We start from the raw sequence: 18994 nt of genomic DNA, 5'->3' as shown, positions 1-18994 counted from the left end.
CTCATTGTATCGCCGCTCTCCAGGCTCCTCCCAGGGGCTGCCTCAGAAACAAAGTATTCAAACAGGAGTCCAAAGGGAAGAAATGTGAACCCCGCCCCCTTTCAAGCGGAGAGAAAAAAGCCAGACAGCGCTGGCGTGACACCCGCAGTAGGTTCACTTGAAGCATGTGCTGAGGGGGGGAGACATAGCCAGAGTTGTGGGCTGGAGCTACTGCTGTGGGGGGAGAGAGAGGAGCAGGGGTTGCTTTGCCAGAGGTGGCTGCTGCTGTCTCCTTACCCTGCTCCTCTGCCCCCCCTCCCCCAGGCTGAGTTCATTCACTGGGATTGGTTTCAAATGACGCCATCTCTTTATTTTTACACCAATGACCTCATCCCAGCAGCTTGAAGTTTACTGACCAGCAAAACTCTCTCTCTCCCTCTCTCCTCCTCCTTGTGTCTGTTTGTTCTAGCCATTTATTAGTAATTGTGTGCTTCCTTTTGGAAACCTCAGCCTTTTTAACTTTCTTTTTCCTTTCGCAGCTTTTTTTTTTCCTTCTTCCCCCCCTTCATTTTCTCAAACCATCTGGGGGGGGGGGGAGGAGCTCCAAACATTTTCCCTCTCTCTCTTTCCCCCCCCCCTTTAAATAGATCAGAATAAAGTTTTAAAGAAGAACAGCCTGGAGCTTCCCAGTGGCTGGAAGGAGAGAAAGTTGGGTCTGGCAGCAGCTCCAGTAGAGAAGAAGCTGGTGGTAACTTTTTTTTTTTCCTTCTCCAGGAAACAAACGGGGGGTGGGGGGGAGAGTAAGTGTTGAAAAGAAAGTAGAGGAAGGAGGGGGCTGGCAAAAGAGTTTGGGGGAGTTTTCTCCCTGGGTTCCTAGGGGCAGCCCCCCACAAACAAGAGTCACCCCCTCTTTCCCTTCTGTGGGATAGGGACACCAGTCTAGGGTGGGCTGGAGATACGATCTGTGATCTCTTTGCAACCAATCTTTAAAATCTCCGGGGTGGGTTGCTCCTCTTCCCCAGTGGTCTGCTTTGTAGTTTTCTTGACTTGTGTTCTGGTGGTGGTGGTGTATGTGTTTCAGTGTGTAGGCCCTAGGAACAGAGGGAGATAGCAGCTGAATGAATTGGGGGGTGAGGGAAGGTGGTGGAAGCTGCTAATAGTGATGGGGTTATGATATTATTCCATGCTCTCTCCTTATCTTCCCCACAATCCTTTTAATTCCCCCCCCCTCATTTTTTATTGGAAGGTTTGTTTCTCTGGCCCTCACTGGTCTACAGTCCCTTTCCCCACTTCATATGGGAAGAAAGGGGGGACAGATGAGCTGCCAGTGCGAGACACTTTTTAGGCTTTAAAAAAGTACCAGTTCCTAACTGTTGTGCGTTTTTGAGTCTCGTAAACACTGCAAGCTGTTTTGTGGTTGTATGGGGTTTGTTTTGTTTTGTTTTTAAATTCACCTTTGGGAAAAGTACATAGCCACCCGTCTTAAATCCCAGATTTTAAAGGAGAGGGACAGAGAGAGAGAAAGCAGAGCTTCCTTTCGTATGAGGAGGGAAAAAGCATGATTTTAAAAACAAGCAAAAAATTAGGTAGTTTGTTTACATTAAGTGTATTAAATAAAACAACTTTTGGAGGATGTTTTGGGAATTTCTTGACTGTGTTTGTTTTTGCTTCCAGGAACAATAAGTGCTTCTGACCCCCCTTCAAATTTAGTAAACAGTAATTTGAATTCATGATTTCAAATGTTTTGAATTATTTAAAACAATTAAGGTTTTTTTTTAAAAACCATCTCGTTTTACGGTATTATCCAAAACTTTAAACATGAGTGAAAGTACTGCCTTGAACTTTACTAAATATTTTAACTAAGCAAGCCAACAAAATGGAGGGTTGAGGTAGAATCTTAAAAGTTACCTGTGAAACGTTAGCTTAATTCCATTTTAAATGTAGTGATTTTGAAAAGAGCTTGATGGGTGTTTTATATTACTTCAAGCCCTCTTCTTAAAACATTCATTTTCTGAATGTTTTAAGAAGCCATGGGAGAAGGAAACACCTCCACACATCAACATGTGCTGAATAAGGTGTATGTGACAAATCTATTGCATAACCTGACCAGCAGTGGTGTTATCAGTGTTCAACACTAGTAAACTACATCTAAGATGAAGGGCACTAAGCTGTTAAGAAATCTTAATATGTTTTTGTACAGTTATTGCAGCTCAATTTGATTATACCTGTATTCTCTTGTCCCTCTTCATCTTCCTTCACCCACCAGATGAGAGGCATCACTAGTACATTTTACTGTTTCAGCTATGGCTAATTTTTGCTGAAACATTTGGTGTATATCCATTATAACATAAATTATACGCACACTTTAAACTTGCTGGAGGCATTTTGAGCTGTTTCTCACTGAAGAGATGTGTTTTCAGGTGTGTGTGTGTGTGCGCGTGTGTGTGGGTTCTTGCTTTTAGAATGTGTTTCTGTTCCTGGCAGCATGTGGTTTGGTGGACACAGAACTTAAGAAATCACAACTGCACAAGAGGAATTGGATTTTAAAGGGGTGTATTTTTAGGGAGGGTGGAGAAATGTTAAGGATTAATTTCTTTGTGTGATGTTCACCTTGCTGGCTCACTTGAAATTGGAGCATTCACAAGCCTATTCCTGAGATGAAATATGAGGGAAGTGTGTATGTTAAAAAACCATATAGGGTTTTTGTGGTGGTGGGTGGGAGGGAGGAAGGAGGAGGAACTTCCCTTCTTTCTCTTTTTTTTTTTTTTTTTTGCTTCAGCTTCTGGAAACTGGAGAAAATTTTAAAGAATATGCTATTCCCAAAGAGTTCATATAATGACCAGGTATGCTTGTTGGTGTTAGCAGACATTCCATACAAACACAGACATTTGCAAGACGTTTTGTGTATTCTGTGCAGTAAGCTTCCTATTACAGTGGTGCTTGCACGTATCCTGATAGTGTGTGTGTTTTCTTAAATACAGCAAAAGTAATGGAGAAGGAAGTGTAAGTTCTAGGTGACAGCAGCAGGATTTTTTGGGGTGGAGTTAATATTAAATGGTGCTAATGTCTCAAAAGACAGTTCAAGTGTTCTAAAAATCCAGTGTACTTTATTCCTTATCTAGATCAGGGATTTCTTTTTTTTTTTTTTTTTTTTTTACTCAAATATCTTTGACTCTGATGGATCTAGTTTTCTGTTTCTAGATGAAAATACTGGGAAGAAATCAGTCCATAGTTGCATCAGAGTAACGGAAATAAATGGGCTTGATTCATCTTTGATTGTGTAAAGTGCACATTCTTGGTCCAGTGGGGATGGCTATCCTAGCAGGGGCTAGGTAGACCTTGGTAGAACGGTGGAGTTATGGTTATAGCTGCCATATGCAATTGCAAGCTTCAGCACCAAACAGACTTTCTGCCATGAGAGTCCTATGCTTCAGTTTCTTCTAGCAGAAGCTGGTGGTACGCAGGGTAAATGAAGCCAAATAAAGTTACTGGATTTACACTGGTGTAACAAAGAGTAGAATATGTTCCTCTTTTTCTCTCTGTCGGAGACCGATCTAAATAATTCAGCTCACTAAGGCTTTGGAGAGCTAATTTAGGGTCCCCTTAGGATCTCTGGAAACCTTATTATGTCTCAAATGTATTGTCCAGCTGATAAACTAATTCCAGCTAATTTTCAGGCTCCTGTACCTGGAGGTGAGGCAAAATCCTGTTGTCAAGCAAGCAAAAACCTGATGTGGACAAGTGAAATGTTGTTGTTTACTGCTATAAGGCACAATACTGACCTGCACTTAAAAAATTGTGGCTGTGATGACTGGCCAGTATCTTTGACTTCAGGCTGACCTCAGGTTTCATGTAAATCCTACTGAATGGCAAAAGAAATGGATCATTTCCCTTCCTAGGTTCTGATCCTGAAAAGAGCCCTAGGACTTCGGATTCTGCCCAGGCACAGCTCATTGCACCATTAGGATATTCCGTTAAATTATTTCTCTGTCTATACTCAGTCTCGTGCATCCCCATGCTGCATTTTGAGAAGAGAGGTTAATTAGTGATGTGCCCCATACTGCATTTTTGTGATTGCCTAACTAGCGTTTAGTGGCGCTCACAAGGAAACTGAGGCTGGGGAGGCCATTTTTCACTCCACTATTGCCTGGTGCTGTACTAACAAGTAGGAAATCATGGGCATTGCCCTGAATGCTGACCATCTCAAGTGGACAAATCACATGACAGACCATGGAGTTGCTAGGGCGAACCAAATCACACTAGCTGTACGGGTTCAGAGTTATCTTCCTTGGTTACTAAGCAGTGTGGCTTGGTTTATTAGTCGTTGTATTTTAAAATCATATAACCAAGGGAGCAACTAACCCCAGAGCAGAGAGAAATGAAATAAGGCAAGCTAAAATAAATGCATTTCTGAGGGAGACGAATCCTGGCAGAGGGAACTTGTCACCTTAAGTCATAAGTCCCAGGCTGTCAGTGCACCTTTTGATTTTAAGGTAGGTCAGACCAGCAACTTTCTCTTCTAAGAGGGGATACCGAACATAAAACACACACACACACACGCACACTCTGTTCCCCGCCCCGCCCAATAATTCATTTGGACTACTTTAAAAAAACAACAATAAACTGAGAAACATGTTGTCCAACAATGGGATTGGGCCAAATCAGATGCCTTTGTGAAAATGCCCATATAGGAACCAGAAAATTCCATGTAGGAGAGTATCTGAATTCCCTCTGTATTCTTCTACTGGGGGAGTTTGACCAGTGGGCTGAAGGGTCGGAATTTGCACATACACTCCCCTACTACACAATGAAAAAACTTGGGTTCTGTCCCACGAGCCACATGGATTGTGTATAGAGGGGCCCCTTTATGTGCCAATTCCAAGGGTATAATCTGGCTTGCGTCTGTCTCTATTTTTTATTTTTAAATCTCTTGAGTCGTTGTGGCTATTTTGTTGAGTGTTGCCTGGGCATGTGTGGTTATTAAAAAATATAATAATGCCCTGGTTTTCTGACTAAACTGATCATCAGGAAATGGCAAAATCATTTTTCGTGACTGTTAATTGTTGGCCTAACACACACATGTGGCATGTGTGTAAGTTCTGCATGAATAAAAGGTGGGGTCAAAAGATGTGGCTATTGGTTGACACTCTGATGTAAAGCCTCTTGTGTCCGGCTCTGGTTTCAATCCAGCTGAACACAGTAATGATTGGAAGTCATTGCCATCTCTCTGAGGTGAGTGAAGTGTGAGTCTTTGTCATGTTTCTAGTAGATACCTGAAGAACCAAATCCTCTATTCTGTTACATCAGTTATATAACAGTGTAGCTCCATTAATTTCAGTAAAGTTACCAGGCTACAACTGGTGCAACAGAGTGGAGAAACAGGTCTGGAATCGGAACTGCCTTCACTACTAGAGGCGGTTCTGAGTTGAAGCACATTGCTGGGCTAGGAACGTTCCCACTACTGCTGACCTTGCTATACCTCTGGATAGATGTTTTTTGGTCTTTCAAGCTCTCTATACTTTCATTTCATGTCTGAAGAAAAATAAACATGTATTTTAAGGGAAAGTTTGGCTCTGTCCTTTCTAAATTTCTATAGTTTAGTCAGAGCATCTCTTAGTTTGCTTAGGGATCTGGCTTGCTGGCAGCTGCTGGCATCTCTAGTGATGACCTTGTTGGCCACCAGTAAGTTATTTTTCCTCAGTGCCAGAAGCAAGTTGGCATCTAGGGATGGAAAGAGGGGGGCAAGGCCTTGCGTCTGCTGCTGCACTCTTTAGTCTGCTACTGAGCCAAGACTGACCTACTCAGAATTGGCTCTGAGAAGATTGGCTTCTTTCCATTTTGTGTCCCTATGAAATGCTCCTGCGATTTAGAAACTAAGTGAAATAATTGGGCAGGCTAGAGAAGCAGGGAAGAGAGCAAAAGAAAGTTGCCGTTGGTGCTAGAAGGTTTGCTGTGACACTGCACTGTGTGGTTGTATCTTTTTAAACTTCTGAGGTGCAGTGAGGTAGGCAGAAAGATCCTTTCTTAGGGCTTGGCTACACTGGCACTTCACAGCACTGCAATTTTTGCGCTCAGGGGTGTGAAAAAACACCCCCCTGAGTGCTGCAAGATACAGCGCTGTAAAGCCTCGGTGTAATCAGTGCGGCAGCGCAGGGAGCGCGGCTCCCAGAGCTGCACGCTACACCCGTAGAGGATGTGGTTTACATGCAGCGCTGGTGCTCCGACCACACTCACACTTCAAAGCGCTGCCGTGGCAGCGCTTTGAAATTTCAAGTGTAGCCATACCCTTAGTCTTTTTACCTTTCCTCCATCTTCCCAGTCCCACACACTGCAATTCTTCTGATTTTTCTTCTCTTGCACTGTGTGAACCAACTGAATCATTAGCTATAGCATTTATGGTCCATAAATATGCCAAATTAATTGGTGAACAGAGTGCTTTAGCTGAGGAAATCCTTAGTTAAATCTATACCTTTATTTGACACAACATGAGCCATGCACCTTCAGCAAACTTTTAAACATTTCTCTTCAGTCACAATATTAGAATTGTTATATAACAGATAGGATCATCAAAACTATAACTACCCATTCTCGATGACTCGACTAAACCCACTACACACAGACCCTTTTAAATGTGTTTTCACACCCTTTTGTTTATAATATTTCATGTTTAAGGCAAGAGTCTGTTTTCTTTTTATATGTAACAAATATTGATCTGTTCGTGTTCCGTCTTTTCTCACATAATAGTTTGTATTTTTAGATAATATAAAATACATCCTATTTTTCTTATGAAAAATCTCATTTAAAATATTGAATGATAACCTACAAAAAATAGAATATGAAATAGACATTCTCCATAAAACTATTAAGTTAGGTCAAATTTCAGCCCTAAACTACTGGACAAGGTCTCTTAATATTGAAATCAAACTATTGATAATTAGTTTCATTGTGCTGTACTTAATTTTGCTCTGTGAATGAAATGGGGCTGTTTAGTGTCTAAATTATAGATTAATGGGTTTCTGCACATACGGTCTTTCATTTAAATGCCCTTGCATATTTGTCTTCAATGTTTGATAGTATTTAGTGGTGATGGGAGGCAAAAAGATTGACCTGAGTGCTAAATGGTAGCAACATGTGACTGAGAACTTTTGCAGAGAGCATAAAATGAAGAGGACAACAGAGACTAATTGAATGAAATTCCTTTTATGCACACATTCTTGGGTTTGAATGACTAGTATGTATTCAGCCTGCTGGATTAGAAGGCTTTGGCTCTGCATGGATAGCATAGATGTTGCTCTCAAAGTAGGAGAGAATTTGTAGGCAGCTTCCTCACCTGATCCCTTACTCCTGATAAATTAGATTCTGTACTTCATTTTTCTTCTCTTTTCCTTAGTTTTATAGTACGACTTGTTTAAGGCTAAATCGCTATTAATTACTGGAATATGAAAAAACATCCTATCTGTATAATTCACTCCTGGTTTGAAAGGCGCCTGTCTCATGCCAGGATTTTGGTTTCAGGCCAATGAAGCTATTGCAGTGTAGTATGCATGGGAGAAAGGTAGGGTTGGGGGCAAGTTAAGTGCCACATTTCAGCTAATATGTTAAGGTCTTGCGTGACTCTGGGTATCTGTAAGTAAGAAGCTGATGAGCCCCCTAATATATTCTAGCATTCTAAGATAAATCCGACTGTTCTGACTAACTTGTTCTCTTACCCATTGAAATGGGTTCTAATTCTGCAGGCTGTGTGAGAGAACTGTTTAAGAGCATGTTATGACTTCAGGGTTTCCCTGAACAGCAACCATGCTACCAATTTCCAATTTATGACTGTAATGCTATTTGGAATATATGAAAGGTACTATATAAAATTTAAATTGCACTCTAATTCAAATTTTATAAAGACACATCAGTTAATGAGAAATAATTCTATAAAAAGTAGATGTATGTGCTTAATGATACCTTAATCATCCTCCTTCCACCTTTGAATTCAATGCAACCAATTGCTAAAAGAAAAGCTAGCTGCAGCTACACTTGATTTAAAAGTTGATGTTTGGGTCACGTCTCTGCTTTACCCTGCTTAGACCATAACACAGCAATCAATAGACAAGTAAATTAGGAATAGATACTTCCCAGAGCAAAAGAGCATGGCCAGCAAAACAACAGTATCCTAGTATTATCCTATTACAGATGCTTCCTGGGTTATGCAAGACCTGACTTAGGCAAATTCACACTTACGGAAAAAATTCCATAAGCCAGAAATAGGATATTCGAGTTGTGGAAATTTTTGCATAGCATATGGATATACATTTCCGACTTATGCAAAATTTGAGTTACACAAGGCTTTCCAGAACGGGACGATTGTGTAAGTTGGGGGGGCGTCTGTACTCTTGTCAAAAATATTTTAAAATTACATAGCACATTAGGGCCAAAATTTAAAGAACAGCTAAATTTAATCATCTCAATTGACATTTAAGAACCTGCCTAACTTCCTGTAGAGCTGTCAATCCAATAGCTTCCATTCGTGTTGGATTTTGTTCTTTTAGGCTCAGTGTTTGCTTTCTTATTTGAAGAGGAGCCAGACCAGAAGGGGTAGTTAAGGAACACCTAGATATGCTTCCTTTCACTTCCCAGAAATATCACCTCACTTCATTGTGTCACCCACATACTGTCAATTATATAGTTAAACCTGCTTAGTCATTGTGCTGCCTTGTCATTTTTTCTTAAGAGCCAGAACTTTAAAATTTTTGCCTCAGAACAATCACCTTCCCTTGTGATGACGACCGAGTTAAAAAACATTATGAGGCCTTCCTGAATATTTTTGAAGAGAAGAGCATCATGTTCATTGTCTGTTCTGGATTTTGTAATGATCCAGGGGAATCTGTTTTTGAAGGCTTTCAGCCATTTGTCTGATTACCAAAATAGTTTGGAGAAAAGAGTTAGATCTGACTTGTGCCCGCTCCCTCCAAAATCCTCCTTTGGTAGTGGTAGGAAGTTAATCATCAGTACGTTAATTGCCCTCACTGGAAGACTTGCACTAAAATTGGAGAAAATTAGAGATATCTTGCAAATAAAATTTATACAGCAAATAGTATAACGTGAACTCTGGTTAAAAAACAAAACAAAACTATTCCTTTCTCATGTAACTCATAAAGATGTCCTGACTGCTGAGCAAGAGAGAAACACTTAAGAGAAAATATAGATGTCCAGTCTTAGCACAGAGGCTTAACATATTGTGAGTTCCATATAACAGTCCAAAGATTAAATCCAGAATAGCAAAAGACAAATGGAAAATCAGCTATTCATACTATAGAGTAGCAGGCACTTTGAAAAAGTTAACACACATTATTGCCTTTGGGGTGGGCAGGTGACATTGTACTGATTTAAGCGAGACACACGTTTTGGGCCTAAACAACATAACCCAGTGGCTTTTTTTTTTTTGCCTTTTTTGGACAAACTTGAATAGCCCTTAAATCTTTTACCCTGTGAACCAATGTGGTGTGATTTGACAACACTGTGCAGGTGTAACCTATTCTGGTATGAGAATATTACTGTGCATTTCCTATCTGCTGCTTTTGTTGAGATGAAACCTATAGAAAAGCAACGGGGAGGCTTAGATACTTTCTTTGTCTCTAACAGTGTTATGAGTTATTAATGACCTCTGCCTGTTAAGGGACAAAAAAGTTAATGGCAAGTCCTTTGTGTGCTGTATTTAATTGTATAATAAGCAAGTATATGTAGCTATTTTTGTCCAAACAGTCTGTATGGCAACATCTGATTTTAGGTGGGTATGAAATGTCATCATTGTTGAATGAGAACGCATCTTTCCTTTAGCTCAAATCTTGAGGGGGTGAGGTGGGGATGTAGTATTTTGAGAATTTTTTTCTCTCTGAAATTTATTGAATGACTAACCTCTTTCTAATCCAGCTGTGGCACAAATATTCAAGATTATGCACAAAATAGGCAGGATATTTCTTGATCCTTTGGCTTTTAGGTCTCATGTTCAGTCTATAATGAACATGTTGTAGAGTAGGAAAGGATATGGGGGTGATGGTGAAATCTTATCACTTGACTCAACAATTGAGAGCTAGCCTCCAACCCTTGTTCTAATAAGAAACCTCTGGGTTGTATTGTTTGGGGTTGTATACACTTATGAAGGCATCACTTAGCAGCACCTAAAAATAGCTGAGTATAGTGACATTTTGTTAGCAAACACTAGTTTAAAGAGACACAATATTTGTTTTAGGAATTTTAAAGAGTACCAAGTTGTCTTACAGAACTCCATCTGCTTTGCAAGAAAAATGGCCTTTAGGGCATTTTAAACCAGGGTGAAATCTTTAAAGGCTTAGGTTACTGAAATACTTTAATTAAAATAAGCAATTTTTATGGGGGTCTGGGTGAGGGGTTTTAAAAATTCCTTAGCAAAAGTCTGTCCTTAATATGGACAAGTGCTGTCTCTGGCCCTGATTCAGCAAAACACGTAAGCTTGTGATTAACTAAACAAAGTACTCAAGTCCTATTGAAGTCAGTGGGTCTTATGTATAATAGGTTCTTTGCTGAATTGGTGTATCTTTGAAGTGGGAGAAAATGTTTGTTTTGAGATGTATCTGAAAATAAACAATGCTTAGGGGGATGGGACACAGAGATTTTTTGGAACAGTTATGTCAGAAATCTCTTGCACTGGTATTTGTTCTGTGTGTGTTTGTCCTGTCTGGTAACCTCTTTTTTTCAGGAGGGCCAGCCATTATTTTTAGTGAAACATTTGCTACTTTTCTGTTCTATCCCTCCTAAAACACTCTCTTGTATTAATATGAGGGAAAATAACTTTTATTTCTTCTCAAAATGTCTCTAATTGCTGTCAGAAGTTGGCTGTCATATGTTACAGTTGGACTTGAAAATTCTACTTACCTGTGGAAAGTAGGATTTTTAAAAAGTACCCCCCCATCAAATACCATCAGCTTTTGCAGAATGTAAGCTATAGTAATTAAAAACAAAACATCCGCCCTCCCAACAATCAAAAACATAAACAGAACTGCTACTGTATTCTTTTACCTTCATTTCCCCTCCACTCCCCCCCCCCCAAAATTTCTAGCTGTTATGGTTGTATAGATAACTTTGCCAACATAAACCAAATATACCTTGATGTATCTATTGTACCATCTTCCCATGTTTGCAGACTGAGCTTCAATGCCTCTGCTGCTGCTCAGAGTGTTCCAAGCTTCAGTGGGTGGAAATGGCTCAGTCTTGCCAGTTTTCTCTGTGGCTGTCCACAGCCAGGTGGGCAGCGGTGAAACTGATGAAAATAAGGCCAGTTTGATTTTGCTGCTGCTGTTTAGGATAATGGGGATGAAATTGGGGGGGGGGGGGGAGGATGGAGAACAAGTAGGGAATGCAATTTACAGGAAGAGAGGCCATGATATAAGGAGACAGAAGGAAGAAGACAAAAGGAGATACAGACAGTGCAGGAAAAGATGCACTATGATCTAGTATGGGAAAGAAAAGAGGAAAAGTAGAGAGAAACCTGGTGGGCAAAGGAGATGTTGTGCACTTTTTTGGGGGGTGGGGGAAGCTATTAAAATGGAATGTTTGAGTGTTGTAATACAATTGGGCTTTGTTCTTTTAAACTATAGAGAGTGTGGTTCTAGGTTGGTGACAAGTCAGGTATTTTCATTGTGATTAGTAGCATTGTGCTAGAAGGTATCAAGTAAGGTTGCATTCCCCCCCCCCCCCCCCCCCCCCCCAAAAAAAAAAAAAGCCCAGCAACAACAACCAAAGCCCAACTTTGGTATAGTATTTTAACATAGGCTTTTTGCAGTTCATATATGGTAATCAGTAGATGTAGTCCAACAATATTTTAGGAAGTATAGGAAAATACAATTTCTGATGGGCTCAGAATTGCAAATACTACAGGTCCAACTAGAGAATGTAAGAAAACTTTAATACTAACTTGCTTTGAATGGGAGTTACTTTTAAGAGCATACTGTTTTTGTAAGTTTTTGTAGTCCTAGTTCAATTTAAATCATCATAATATAATAGGCACACATAGGGTGACCAGATGAGACATGAAATATTGGGATGCGGCAGAGCAGCAACAACAACAAAAAAAACCCCCAAGAGCTGGCGGCAGAGGAAAAAACAAAAACAAAAGTGCAAAAAAAACCCCAACCAAGAGCCGCCGGAGCATAGGAAAAATTGGTGGGGGCTGAGTACTCATGGGCAGCTCCATGTCCCATCCCCCCACACACCAGCTTGCCTTCGCTCTGCCTCCACCTCCCCTGAGCTGGCTGCCCGTCCTCCTCCTCACCCCTCCCTCCAGCGCTTGTGCTACCATGCAGCTGATTAGCACAAGCCTGGGAGGGAGGGGTGAGGAGGAGGAAAGCAGCGTGCTTGGGGAAGAGGCAGGGCCAGGGCAGGGATTTGGGGAGGAATCCAATGGGGGAGGGAGGGGCAGGGGGGCGTGAGCCCCCTCCGCCTGTGCGCTGGAGGGCAAAATATTGGGACAATTCACGTCCCAACCGACGTTTGGTCAGGACGCGGGACAAACAAATATCGGGACGTCTGGTCACCCTAGGCACACTCAAAATCCTGCGTGTGGAATTAGGATATGTGATTGCTCTTGGGGAAGGTTATATTTTTCCTGGCCTTGTGTTATGAATTTTAAACAGTAAAGCTTATAAAGGCAACCAACAGATTAATTGCATTTCAAATGCTACACCATAAAAACAGCCTACCTCTTCATCTGGAGGCCACAGATTACAGGTGCCTGAGAGCAAGCAAGTTAAGAAGTATCCTATATAAATTCCTCCTCTATGGTGCATCTATTAGTCTTCACTAATTGATTCCCTGATGAATGCATGATTTACTTCCTTCCCGTCTGTCCCCATTTATCCTTGGATGTTTACATCTGTACAGAACATAAGTATGTGGTTAGTTCAGATGGAAGAGAAATTTTGCCTTTAACATGACTTTAAGTGATACAATATATGTGACTAGGGATCTGGAGTGCTTCTAAAATACACCTCTACCTTGATATAATGTGACCCGATATAACCCGAATTTGGATATAAGGCAGTAAAGCAGTGCTCCGGGGGAAGGCGGGGCTGCGCACTCCGGTGGATCAAAGCAAGTTCGATACAAGCATTATATTGAGGTAGAGCTGTATGTCCAGTCCAGGAGACTGATGCCCTTTAGTCACAGCAGGCACAGTGGTGCTTGTGTTAGCTTCAGCAGACCACCCGCCATTATTTATTAATTTTTTTAATTTAAATAATCTAGTATTCTATTAGGGTTCACACTGAGTGATGTACAAACACATAGCAAGAAATCGTCACTGCTCCAAAAAGCTTCAATCTCAACACACAAAACAGAAAAATATTGATCGGTGCCTTATAAGCAAAATATCAAAGGTATAAAACTTCTCTAGATGTTAAAATAAATATTCCTCAAACCAGTCTCTCTCCCTCTCTGTTCTGACCTCTAACCAGCCTGCTCTTCTATTGCTGACCAAAGATCAATGGGCAAGATCTTCAACTGAGGTAAATTAACATGGCTGTGTTAACTTCAGTGCACCAGCTGACAGTCTGTCCCACTTTGTGTCTCCTCTGTCCTGGAGGGACCATCAAGGCATGAAAGCTTTCCCCTCTCCTTTCTGTTCAATGCTTGCCTCTCTGCTGAGACAGCCAGTAGTTGCAGTTGTGGCTTTGTGATTGGACGTGTCTGCTAGAAATGAGACTGAAACAACAAATTCATTTCAGATAGTCCATCTAAAAAGCTGTAAAATGACAACTGTCAATCAGGACTGGATTGAACTGGCTGCTTTAAAGTCTGAAGGGTTCTATAATCCATTTTAAATCTCTTGGTCTCCTAAGAGTTATTACAAATAGTCTTCATGTGAGGATGAATTTCAGTTTCACTGCCTTAGTTGAAATTACTGGCTTTTCTGTTCTTTGCTTACTATATATAAAGCATTTTGGAATATTTTGAATGAGTGCATATAAAACCATAGTCTAAATAGATCTAGGGACAGCATGTTACCAGAAACTGTTTAATATTAGTTTATTTAACCTTTTTTTGTTTTTAACTGTCTTGCACTTGCTCTTGGGTTGCGTTCTCTTCACATTTCACAAGCTGAGCAGGGTTGGACTGAGATTCAGAGAGCACTTGGATGAGGTCTCAAAGGAACGTTTAGGAAATGGTGCTGGTGATTCCATAGGTAGAAATACAGAAATTGGCATACTGGATCAAGTCCCTCTAACCCAGTATCTTATTTGTGAGTGTGGCTAGAACCTGATGCTTCAGAAGAATGTGCAAGAAACCTCAGAGCAAACAACTAAAAGTCCTTTATTTTATTTTTAATATCAGACTTGATTTGACTTTTCATTTTCATTCAATCTCCCTGTGTCTTTGCATTTTGAGGTAAATAGGAGTGAATTGACTTTACCTTGTCCATACCATTGTTTTGTATACCCCATGTCCCCTCACCAAACTAAATGATACCAGTCTTTTTAGTCTTTCTTCATATGGAAGTCTTTCCATACTTGTAATAACTTTTCTTATCTGATTCTGACCATATTAAAAAAGGTCAGAGACAGACAGTAAAATATTTTTAAATATTATGTCTCTGGCTATAGCTATATCTGTCTATAAAATATTGTGTGTGTGAGAGAGAAAACAGAACTGAACACAGTACTCCAGGTGAGGCTATGCCATTGATAAACAGATAATTCAGATAATACTTCTAGTTTTTTTTCCTTAGCATTTGGTTTTTGAATACTGCTGCATTTCATTAGACATTGAGCAATTCCACAGTGATGCCTAGATTTCTTTTCCATGAACAGCCACAGCTAATTTAGAAACTGGTCATTAAAATTATTCCTTGCAACCTTGCTTTTGTAAACATTGACTTTAATCTGTATTATGCAGCCCGTTTACCTAGTTTGGTTAGGAACCTTTGAAGTTCGTCACAATAGCCTTGTCTAATCTAAATTTTGTCACTAGTAAACTTTGCCACCTCACTGCTTGTCCCCTTTTCCAGGTCATTAATAAGTGTTAACCAACACTGGTCTAAAACAGAAGCATGTGGCAAAAACATTAACCCTGCTGTTAACATTTTTGCCAAGTTAACTACCTTATCTTGTCTCTTTGTCTCTAATCTGCGGTGATATTTTACTTCTTGCTCCATGATTTAGATTCCTTCTATAGCCTTTTGTTAGGGACTCTGTTAGACTTTTTGGAAAGTCCAAATAAATCCCATCAAACAATGGTGTGGGTTTTTTTTTAAGACACTTGACATACTCGAAATCTAATATGTTAGAGGGTCATGATTTTCCTTTGCCAAAGTGGTTTCAATTTGTTCCTGTCTTATGTTCTAAATGTTCTATGAAATGACTAAAAGTAGAATTAGCTGGTTCACTTAGTACAGAAGTAGGGCTCACTGGCTCACTTCTCTGGATTACTTTTTGTACATTTGCAAACATAGGTACAACATGTTCTCTCCAATCTTTCTGAAGTACCTGATTTTTAAGGAGAGAGTGCATATTTTTCTCAGCTCAGTTGCTTCATTTTTTTAGTTCCCTTATAACTCTTGGATGCAGATCCTGTGGATCTGGTGACTTATTACTAGTTAATCAATTTGTTTTAACACATTGATGTCTAACAGTACCTCATCTAACTTACCTTGGGCCTACTATTTTCAGGAAAGCATTTTCCCAGTGTCCTATACAGTAAAGCTTAATTTAAAAAAAAAACCCACACACTTTCTCAGCAATACTGTTGTTCTCCTTAACTGCCCCTTTGTGATCCAGTGCAACTGTTAATTCTCTAATCTTTGTACACTTAAAGAATTTCATGCTAGTGTTTTTATATCTTTAACTTTTTGGTCTCCCACACTTCCATTTCACCAACCGTGGTTTAATTATGCCTCTTTCTATTTGCTCCACTGGGTTTGGATTTCCATTTTCTGAGGCATACTCATTTGTCATGAATAACCCCTTGGATGTTGCCTTTTAACCATAATGTTTTTAACTCCCCTTCCAACTTCTTTTCCTTGTTAAATGGTATGCACGCCTTCTGTAACGCTTATGGTTTATTTAAGTAGCTTTCATGCTGAGACTAAGGGTTTTAATGTCCTCACTTTTGAATCTCTTCCTAACCTCATACATTCAAAATAGAATTGTAGTGCACTGTCACCAGAATAACTCCATCTTTATTTGTGGTTAATGCATTTGATATTAAGGACCGCTGGTCAAGAAGCCCTCCTCTAGTGGAAATTGCTTTACCTAGTAGACCCTGATATTTCATTAATTAGAAAGGAGATTCTACGGCAGGGTGATGTGCAGAGTCTGGCAGTGGTGAAAGAATAAGGAGAATATATTGAGCAGCCCATGCTACTGAAAAAGGAGAGTCAAGGCCCTCTGTTACACAACTACATTTGTAATGAAGATGTACTAAAATCCCTAACCAAGCTGTCATGCAGGAGCCCTGGGTAAGGTTCTGTCTATACTGCAAGTTACAAACAGGTCATGAGACAGTGGTTTTGAAATTGGGCAGCTTATATTACTAGGTTAGTGTGTTGGGCCCTGTGTGCACAGTGGTGGAGATGTAAACAAACTGCAAAACAATCTCATGAGGATCAGCATGGCAGGTGTACAGACTTGCCTCTATCCTGAGCATAGATTAGGGGGTGGAATCCCACAGCAGATTTTCTCACTCTTGTAGCTTTTTAAACCATTCCTGAATGGCATTAAAAAAAACCCTGTGTTACAACTTTTCTGTTGCAAGAAAAGCCTTCATTAAATAAATTGGTGTAATCACTGCCCAACCTTGCCTGAAACGGTATGCAGATAGATAGCCAGAGAAACAGTGAACTGTGACCCCTTTCCCAGCTTAGTCGTATTGACTTTCAAACCAATTTGGAAGGTGACCTGAAATGGTATGGGGGAGGAAGGAAGAGCAGATTTGTGCCACTTCTTTGGCTTCATTTTGATTTGTAGAAGGTTTGAAAGTTTTTGTGTGTGTCTGTGTGTTTTCCACCCACCCCCACATTTTTACTCTTAAAAATGAGTATGTTTTTTGCTGAAGCTCTCAGTTGGAGGCCCCAGAGACGGTGTGGGGGCACTGCCATTCCTAATGGAATAAACTATTTATTTGTTAATCGTAGGAATTAAATACTGTAGTGCAACCTCACCTCCCTCACCTTTTAAATGGTCTGTGTAGAAATCACTTCTCTTAATTGACTGGGTGTATTTGGTTGGTTTTCAGGGCATCATAAGCCTGTGATATTATCCATAAGCTTTCAGGAAATCAGGGTAGATGAAACATGAATTTTAATGGAGAAAACCCACAACATTTCAGGCTGTCTTTCATACATCATAATGAAACAAGACTCCAAGCCTTTTGAAACCACCTCTTAGTTCTTGTGCAGGTAAAGCACAGTGTTCTTTAAATCATTCAAATGCTCTTCCCCTCCCGCCCCCCTTCCTTAAGCAGGAATTACCAGTCACACTAGACAAGGTGGGAAGAGACTGGGGTTTTCCCTACGCTTTTGCCTATGAAAATCTTCACACTTTATTTCCCTACAGTCTCTTCTTTGTAACATTTGTAATGTCACTTTGCCTCCATCATGTAGCATCTTTAACTGCTATTGTAACCCACTGTTTGTGTTACCTGGTAGGTGTGCTAAGCAGTGACACAATCCGCTCGCTATCCCTGGAGGAAATGGAGAGATGCATGCATGCATGCATACATACATACAGGTTTTGCTGCTGGGGAAATTAGAGCCCAGAACTAGGTATGTGCAGTAACATGGCATGAATTATTGATTAATTTGCAACACTTCTCTTGTACTAGGATCCCTATTTAAGGGACACCACCCAATTTTTTAAAAAAAGTCTGAGGTTTTTCATCAGTTGTTGCAAAGTAACACCTACGATTACTATACGTTTAGAAAAATCTGTTTCCGTTGTGGTTACACTGTGCATTGAGAGTGCAATGTTTGTAATCCGTTTCTCCTGTCTATTCAGTCTGTTTCCCCTCTTGTCCATGAGGCTTTCCTACACTGAAATAGTTATCTGACAATCCTTAGTAGTCAGTTGCATTTTTTTAAACATTTGTTTAAAAAGAATATAGTACAGAATAAACAGCATATAGCCTTTTCAGCTGCACTGCTATGACTTTTGCGGTTGGGGAGAGGATGATCAGCACAAGCAACTTCTTTTTCCCCTGACTTATTCCTCAGGCTAGAGATGTACTGTAAATTTTCCAAGCCCTTGTTATGTCTTTCTGTGTTCTGCCTGTGTGAGGTGGCACTCTGTCCAATATACATATGTAAACGGCCATACTGGGTCAGACCAAAGGTCCATCCAGCCCAGTATCCTTTCTACCGACAGTAGCCATTGCCAGGTGCCCCAGAGGGAGTGAACCTAGCAGGTAAATGATCAAGTGATCTCTCTTCTGCCATCCATCTCCACCCTGTGACAAACAGAGGCTAGGGACACCATCTCTTACTCATCCTGGCTAACAGCCGTTAATGGACTTAACCTCCATATCTAGTTCTCTTTTAAACCTGGTTACAGTCCTAGCCTTCACAACCTCCTCAGGCAAAGAGTTCCACAGGTTGACTGTGCGCTATTTGAAGAAGACCTTCCTTTATTTGTTTTAAACCTGCTGTCCATTAATTTCATTTGGTGGCCCCTAGTTCTTATATTATGGGAACAAGTAAATAACTTTTCCTTATTCACTTTCTCCACATCACTCATGATTATATATACATCTATCATATCCCCCCCCCTTAGTTTCCTCTTTTCCAAGCTGAAAAGTCCTAGCCTCTTTCATCTCGTCTCATATGAGACCCGTTCCAAACCCCTAATCATTTTAGTTGCCCTTTTCTGAACTTTTTCTTATGCTAGTATGTCTTTTTTGCGATGAGGAGACCACATCTGTATGCAGTATTCAAGAGGTGGGAATACCATGGATTTATATAAGGGCAATAAGATATTCTCCGCCTTAATCTCTATCCCTTTTTTTA

General features: G+C 40.3%; 1 protein-coding gene across 1 annotated transcript in view; it reads left to right on the top strand.

Annotated features, from left to right (window-relative positions):
• Positions 1–216: 216 nt before the first annotated feature.
• The window catches only part of DUSP16 (dual specificity phosphatase 16), a 111298-nt gene continuing 92520 nt past the window's right edge, over positions 217–18994 (top strand). Inside the window, exon 1 of the mRNA XM_032803025.2 lies at positions 217–727. The gene's annotated coding sequence lies outside the window, so the exon portion shown is untranslated. The remainder of the gene's footprint in view (positions 728–18994) is intronic.

Source organism: Chelonoidis abingdonii, chromosome 1 (genome assembly GCF_003597395.2).
Source record: "Chelonoidis abingdonii isolate Lonesome George chromosome 1, CheloAbing_2.0, whole genome shotgun sequence".
Lineage (NCBI taxonomy): Eukaryota > Metazoa > Chordata > Testudines > Testudinidae > Chelonoidis > Chelonoidis abingdonii.
The sequence above is the reverse complement of the archived record's forward strand: the minus strand, read 5'-3'. Positions and strand labels throughout refer to the sequence as shown.